General features: G+C 46.3%; 1 non-coding gene across 1 annotated transcript; it reads left to right on the forward strand.

Moving 5' to 3' along the window:
- Positions 1–6,383: 6,383 nt before the first annotated feature.
- LOC115030115 lies at positions 6,384–6,490 on the forward strand. The gene has a single exon (XR_003835743.1). It is a non-coding gene; the product is annotated as a U6 spliceosomal RNA (small nuclear RNA).
- Positions 6,491–8,492: the final 2,002 nt, after the last annotated feature.

The following is an 8,492-nucleotide window of genomic DNA, read 5'->3' on the forward strand; positions in this document are numbered from 1 at the left end:
AGAACATTGCCTCAAAAGGGGATGGGGTTTTAGAGGAAGTGAGGAATAAGAGTGGTAGAATGTAGCATTGGAACAATCAACGTACATTATACAAGTGTACGTTATTGTCAAGGAATGCAGCATAAATAAAAAATTGTTCAAAAACTTTAAAAAGAGCAAAGGTCCAAGCCAGGCATGGTAGTATATATCTACAATTCCAGTACGTAGGAACTGGGGACTAAGACGGGAGGATGGCAAATTTGAAGCCACCCTGACTACATACTAAGACTTCGTTTAGAAAGTATTATTTTTACCAAACTATTTTGAAGAGTTGGAGTCTGTGACTTCAGTTCCCAGAACCCGCATTGGGCAGCTTACAACTGCCTGAAATTCCAACTCCAGAGGATCTGATGTCCCCTTCTGACTTCTTTGGGGACTTGTACTCACGTGCACATATCCACCCAGAGATACACAGATACAAACACATAAGTTTTAAATTTTTCTATTGTTTCTACTTTCCCTTGTAGGGGGATAGATTTTTGACAATGGTGGAAGTGTCATTTTGTGACTCCCTTTACTTTTAAAATACAGTCACCATGCTATAAGGAAGCCTATCATATACAAAGAGGCTGCATAGAGGCGCTCCAGGTGAGGCATCTCAGGTAATGGCTGACATCACTGGTTTATTATGACTCAACCCCAGGCCAATTGCCTGGGAAGAAGAGAAGATGAGAGAAAGAGACATGGAGCTAGTCAAGGGATCTTCTAACTGAGGGCAATTAAGTCCCAGTATAGTGTGACACTGTACCAACATGGCAGCTATTTAAATCACTAACTTTTATTTTAAGTACAACTGATTCGTTTATTTTGTGTGCTTTTTATGTGCATGGTGGAGCACACATGCCAGGTCATACATGTAGAGATCAGAGGTCAACTTGCAGAAACTGGCTCTCCCTTCCCTCTACGTTGGTCCCAGAAATCAAACTCATATCGTCAGACTGCATAGTAGTCACCTTTACCCTCAGAGCCATCTCACCAACCCTAAGTCACTAAGTTTTAGATTAATTCATTACACATATAATTGGCCTCTTTTTCTTCTTAAAATTTAGCCATAATCATAATTATAATAAGAACATAGAGTCCAGTGGCATGGCCCATGTAGGCATTTACCATGAAGCCTGACAACTCGAACTCAATGCCTATGTTCCCGTGGAAGGAAGCATTACACTGAAACGTGCAAGATGCCATTTGACCTCTGACTCTTTATTTATAACCTCTGACATGTGTTGTGACACATGTGTGTACGTGTGTGCGCACGCTCACACACACACACATGCACACATACAAATAAATGAATAAACAAACAAACAAACATAACTGAAACAGAGACCATACACCCACTCCAGTTGGACCTGTTTCCACACTCCTGGCCGCTAGCCTGGACCTGGATACTAGGTGCCAGACTACAGGGACTCACAGCATCACCTCACCACCTCTTAGTTGTCCAAGCTAGGATAAAGAAATGAACACCGCAGCCTCAGTTACCTCGTCTTGCAAATGAAAACCACAACTGAGCCCTTTTTCCTAGGCAGTGGGTAGAGCCCAGGCACCAGCCCACATGAAGCATTCAGACCACACCAGGCCTGTGGCCAGCAATGGGTGACCATTTTCTGAGACAATGTTACTCAAGAGTCTCCTTTCCACTTCCTAACAGGTGGGCTGACAAACATGCCATTTCTGGCAGCCACACAGCTGACCATCTTTTTCCATTCACACCGAGGTCACCAGCTTGGCCTGACACTTATTTGCTTTGTAAAAATGTCAGCAGCTGGGCCCCAGTCCCTTCCCCACAAGCTTGTAAGAAGTCAGCATGCCCCCCCTTCCCCCACTCCTGCCCTGTGTTTGAGTTCTGTCCTTATCACTGTCATCTTATGCCTTTGCCTTACAAACCACAGATTCGCTGAAGACGAAATACAGGTTCAGCATTGACCTCAACACCTGCTTTTTAAAAGTCCCTTGGCCTGGCCCACAATTGTGGGACACAGAATAAGCTGGTAGCCAACAAAGACAGTTGGTAGGCCTTGAAAGCCCCTCCAGCTTGGCCTGTTTGTACAGTGGCTGAAGAGTACCATCCATGATGTGCTCTGGTCCCTCTAACAAGCTGAGGACATATGGAATCCATTTCCTAGAGAGGATTTCCACAGCCCCCAGTAAGCAGCAAGGCCATGCCTGAGCAGGCAGTTGCAACTTCCATGAGTCCTGTTTGCTGCCCTGGCCACCCTTCAGGTGTCAGCAAAGCCAGAATCCAGGCCCCACTTCAAGTAGTGGAAAAGCAAAAGGCAGAAAACACAGCTAGCCTCGGAGACCCTTTCTAGTTAATCTAGGCCCGCCTGGCCGCTTGATTCTCCAGTTTCCTAATCCCTGTCTTGATTCTCCATGATTTCCACACTGTCACACTATGAGGGGCCCAGCTTTGCAGGGACCACCAGCACGTTTCCACCCGTGGGACTTCTTTCTCATTCTTCCATTTGTATAAAAAGCTTCCCTACCCTGTAACCTCCTCCCCTTCCCCACTGACCCTTGCTCCCCCTTCTGGGTTGCCTCTGCCTGACCTCCATGGGGTCCCTCAGTACCTCCACCCCTCTTTCCTGGGCTGCCAGGCTTTACATTAGCTCCCTCAGCTCAGAGAAGTCCTCACCTGATCCCTTGAGTCACCTTGAAAAATGACCTCCAGTCTCAAATGAACCAATTGGTTCTTTAGAAAGGACACCTGGAACTTGCTTTGCACACCAGCTCATTCCTCAGCAGGGGCACTGTCGGGAGCTGGCCAGGGACAAATCCCATTGTATGAGACAGTCTCCTCATTATAGGATATTAGGCCTCTTTGGCACCCCAGTCCAGGAAGACCAGCAAAGCACACACACACACACACACACACACACACACACACCCCTCAGTGTGGCAACCCAAAACACTCCTCCATTTCCCAATACCTCCCACAGAGCAGAATGGTTCCTAAATAAAGAAACAGTATTCACCTTAGGATAAATAGCTCTTTCCTCCACCACTCCTCCCAGGCACTATGTCCTCATGTTACATGTGTTTGAACAGTGCAGAGTTCCTCACGGTCTACACCCCAGAGCAAGACCACGGCTGCCATAGCCACTCACCCACTGTGAGCAAGGTCCCCAGGCTTCCCGGAGGAACTAAGTCCCCAGCTATAACTCTACAGTAAGGATTAAGTGTGGGTGGTCCTAGGGAGTTAATTCTCAGCAAAGCTCCTGCAGAGAAATCCTTTGTATAAGCCCACACTCCCATCCTCCTTCCACTGTTGATGCCACTTCAAAGATGAAATAAAATAGAACCCAAGAGCCAGCAATGCTCAGAAGAGCTCCAATGGCGCTATCGGCCCACTGAGTCCAAATTCCCAGGTAAACCCTGGGCTCTTAGCTTAGCTGCCTTTTCTGTGACGCTGCTTATCTGTAGCTGAGAAGGAAGGAAGGAATCTAGTCTTTCAAAGAAAAAGAGACGACATAAAAATACCCAGCCCCATCAAGCGTCTCTGTTCTTTAACCTAGTGAGAGACGAAGCATGTCTTCCACCAGTCCCTCAGGTGCTGTTATCCAGCCTCTTGCCACATACCCTGAGCCATTTTCTATTTTGAAACAATAGCTCTTAAAAAAAAAAAAAAAGATTATGCATGTGAGTACCCTGTTGCTCAGATGCTCCCACCAGAAGAGGGCATCGGATCCCAGTACAGATGGTTGTGAGCCCTCATGTGGTTGCTGGGAATTGAACTCAGGACCTCTGAAAGAGCATTGCTCTTAACTGCTGAGCCATCTCTCCAGCCTACAATAGTTCTTAACACTGATAGCTTCCTACTGATGTGGGAAACTCTCCATCACATAGGAAAAGCCCAGGAAAGAAGGGTTACAGACTTCTTTTCTACTGGGACATCCTTGTGTGGATGAGCTGAAACCTATAATGGCTCTTGGTCATCACCCACTACCCCACAATCTTTTGCATATAATCACACTGTCTCAGAACGCATGTCCGAAGGCTGAGGGAGCCCCCCTCTCCCCAGTTTACCACGAAAGGAAACCCAAAATGAATAGTTTTGTGATTATGGTTCTGGAAGGAGGTGTTGCTGTATAGGGAAGCCATTTATGTAAATGGAGATGGAGAAAGCCCTTAGGGAGAGATGTGCTGGTGGTCATCTGGAAGGCTGGGCTTCCGGAGTGTGACAGTCTCTTGGCCCTTGTACATGGTCCAATGGTTTGAAAATGAAGCAAGAGATAATAAGAGAAAGCTTTGGGAGGCCACTGTGGCTCCTGAATGTGTCAAATTTATGTAGACTGCTAAAGAGAGTTGCCATAAAGCAAAATGACCTTGAGGAACTCAAAACCCATTGCCCCAATGTGAAGCAATTGGAGCCGAGGGCAGTTGCTGCAATAATAATGCTGCATTGTCTTGTACTCCCTCTGTACTTTACATAGCTACAATGGCTTTCACCAGCATTAGGACATCTGTCTCCCAACTACTCTGTGAATGCAGGCCAGGGTGCTTGTCCTAATCAAGGTGATGCCTGAAAGGACTGGTGATTGGTAGCGTAAGCTTAGGTGGAGAACATGGGGGCTGGTTGACCCCAAGTATAGCAGTCATAGGAACCGAAAGATATAAATACACTATCTTGAGGTAACTGACTGTTGATTGTGGGAAAGCTATACTCTGGGGACAGGTATGGAGGTACACACTTGTAATCTCAGTTCTCAGGAGGCTGAGACAGGAGGATGGAGATTTCCAGTCCAGCCTGGCCTACATAGTGAGAACCTATCTCAAGGAGTAAAACACAGACTAGCAAGACCTCTCAGTCAGTCGAAGTGCCTACCACCAAGCCTGATGATCCGAGCCATGGCACACTCACACCCACGCACACAAAATGAATACATTAAAATGCAATAATAAAAAATGTAAAATGTTTTAAAGAAATAAAAATGCAAAACTGCACTCTGGTTTTCTAACCTAAATCTCGAAAGGTCTAAGCCAAAGGCTTCCACAGCTCTGGGAGACATAGAAGAGACTGCTTTGTGGTCTTTTCTGAAATCAGTGCCTGGGAGCCCAGCCTTTCAATCTGAAGCACTATCTCCAAATAGAAGGGCAAGTTGTATAAAATGAACTAGTGAGTGAGTTAAAGCCATTGCTACCAAGCTTGGCAACTTGCTTTAATGCTCAAGAACCATGTGGAGAAAAATAGCTACCACATGCCCTCTGACCTCCATGCACACAGTTTCATAGAAACAACAGAACGTAACGTTTTATATATATGAATGACTCCTTGGGCTGGAGAGATGGCTCAATGGATAAGCATTAGTGGCTGTTCTTCCAGAGGACATAGGTTCAGTTCCCACAACCTACATGGCAGCTCACCGCTGTCTCTAGTTTCAGGAGATCTGAGAGATCTGATCCCAGCTTTTAACTTCTGTGGACACCAGGCATATCTGTAGTATACAGATATACATGTATACATATTTGAAGGAGGAGGGAAAAGGGAGAGGGGAGGGAGAAAAGGAGGGAGAGCAGGAGAGGGAGGAGGCAGCAGTTAGAGGAGAGTCATTTTTCCCTGGGGGACATGGCCACTGGTAGGCTACCCATAACCCAGTATAAACCCCCACATCCATGCAAATACAGCAACATTATAGACTCGGTGCATTAAAAATTAATAATAAAATAAAGAAAATAATAGGATCTGGGCATGGTGGTACACACTTGGAATCCCAGAACTTGGCAGGCAAGAGAATCAGGAACCCCAGGTCAGCCTGGGCTACACAGTGAGTTCCAGGCCCGTTTGGGCTACAGAGTGAAAATCTAAATCAAACAAAGAAAAGTGAGCCAAACACAGTGGACACCGAAGCCCGGCACATGTTTCATCAAACATTTGCATGTTACCAAACATAGCTCACTATTCTTCCAGCCTCCCTGCCATCCCAATGCCAAACTGCTACTGTACAATTTAGGGCTTTTGTTATAGCTCACATAAACCTGTTTGGTTTCTATGTCCTTGCAGCACAAAAGGGACACATGAGTGCCCTCAAACCTTGCAAAGACACTCATCTCGCTACCAGAGAGGATCCTTATGAGCTGATCCTCTCCAGAAGAGTCCACTACTCAATACTCCCTGCGTTAGTCACTTTTCTCATTGTTATAACCAAATACCTGACTGGCACGGCTTCCATGAGGAAGATTTATTTTGGCTCGAAGTTTCGGAGGGATTAGTCCGTGGTTGCTTAGTCCCGTGCACTCAGGCAGAACATCACTTCACTGATAGTACGTGAAGGAACACAGGTGTTCACCTCATGGCAGACAGGAAGCAGGCAGAAATGAGGACCATAAAAAGGGCCAGAGCAGTGCTCACTCTGACAGCAAATATACTAAAATTGGAACGCTACAGAGAAGATTAACATGGTCCCTGTGCAAGGATGACATGCAAATTCATGAAGTGTTCCATATTTTAAGGAGGGACTGGGTAGGAGAGGGGAGAAGGAGTAAAAAGGGGGGGCAAGACCAGGTATGGTAAGAGAAGTCCAGAGGGCCAGGAGAATGAATAGAAATAAGTAGCGGTAGGGGTTGGGGAATGTACAGGGTGGGGGTGGGAGGGTGGAACCACTAGAAAGTCCCCGACACCAGGGAATCGAGAGGTTCCCAGGCCCCAGTGGGGATGACATTAGCTGAAATACCCAACAGTAAGGAGATGAAACCTGAAGAGACCACCTCCAGTGGATAAACATGGCCTCCAGTAGATAGATGAGGCCTCCCACCCAGCTAAAAAAAGTTAACCCAGAATTGTTCTTGTCTAAAGGAAATGCAGGGACAAAAACGGAGCAGAGACTGAAAGAAAGGCCATCCAGAGACTGCCCCACCTAGGAATCTATCCCACCTGCAGACACCAAATCCAGACATTATTGCTGATGCCAAGAAGTGCTTGCAGATGGCTGTCCTCTGAGAGACTCTGCCAGTATCTAACTTAGACAGAAGATACTCACAGACAACCATCAGACTGAACCTGGGGACCCCAATGGAAGAGTTAGAGGAAGGACTGAAGGAGCTGAAGGGTATTTCGACCCCATAGAAAGAACAGCAATATCAACTAACTGGACCCCTCAGAGCTCCCAGGGACTAAACGATCAACCAAAGAGTACACCTGGGCTGGTCCATGGCTCCAGCTACATATGTAGCAGAGGATGGCCTCATCTGGCACCAATGGTAGGGGAAGCTCTTGGTTCTGTGGAGGCTTGATGCCCCAGAGAAAGGGGATGTTAGAGGGGTGAGGCAGGAGTGGATAGGGGAACACCCCCTTAGAAGCAAAGGGGAGGGATATGGGGTGGGGGGTTTGGGAAGGGTAGACTGGGAAGGGTGATAATATTTGAAATTTGAAATGTAAACAATTTTTAAAAGGGGGAGGCAGAGTAAGATATAGCCCCAAGAGCATGTCCTCCGTGACCAACTTCCTCCAAAAGCCTGGCCTCCCGCAATGTCATCTTATTACAAATCTATTAAGGGAAATCAGTCGATCAGATCAGAACCCACATGTCTCTAGAATCACCTTCTCAGACACACCCAGAGGTATGCTTTAGCAATTACCTAGGTGTCTCTTGGGCCAATTGAACTGACATGACTATCTAATTATGACCCTAGAACACTGGGTCTTAGGAGCTGAATGAAATTTGGAAAGACACAAACATTTACAATATGGTAATAGACAACTCAAAGTTTCATTAGCATCAGGACTGTTGGTATCCCATTGGCCAAAGCAAGTCATATGACTAACTTCAAAGTCAATATGAGTGAAGATAGGAGTCATTTGGAACCATATTTGCCACAACTTAGCAAGTGCACCTTAGCAAAAGCCTTTCTTCATCTATGTCATGACTGTAATGGCCTTGTTTCTCTCTCAGACCTTTGGCAGAAGCATTACCCTGTATTGGCTTAGTCGTTGAAAAATCAGGCATGTCCTTGTTGTCTATCCTATGACATGCAATTCATTTTGAGGTTTATACCGAGAGAAATGAGTGCTGGCGCACAGAAGAACCCTAAACTGGAAGAACTCAAATGTCCTTCATCAGGACAGAAAAAGTAAGCCTGGTATAGCCGCTCAAGTGGGTACTACATACAACAACAAGGTGAGTGTCCTAGACAGTGTTGATCAAAAGAAACCACACACACATGCATACACACACACACACACACACACACAAGAATACACAGCAAGTGTATGACCTATTAGATGGAGTTCACAAACAGACAAGTGAAGCCTGTGACTTCAGAAATCAGAAGAATTCAAGCAAGCATGGTGCCAAGCACCTGCCGTTCCAGTCTCTCTCTAGGAGCTTGGAGTGGAAGGACTACCTGATCCCAGGGGTTCAGGCCTAACCTGGGGAAATATGGGCAAGACGAAGAGGACAATGGTGACCCTGGCACCAACAATGACAACAGAAAATCTTTGGAGAACAGCAACC

The sequence above is a fragment of the Mus caroli genome, chromosome X (genome assembly GCF_900094665.2).
Source record: "Mus caroli chromosome X, CAROLI_EIJ_v1.1, whole genome shotgun sequence".
NCBI classification, from domain to species: Eukaryota; Metazoa; Chordata; class Mammalia; order Rodentia; family Muridae; genus Mus; species Mus caroli.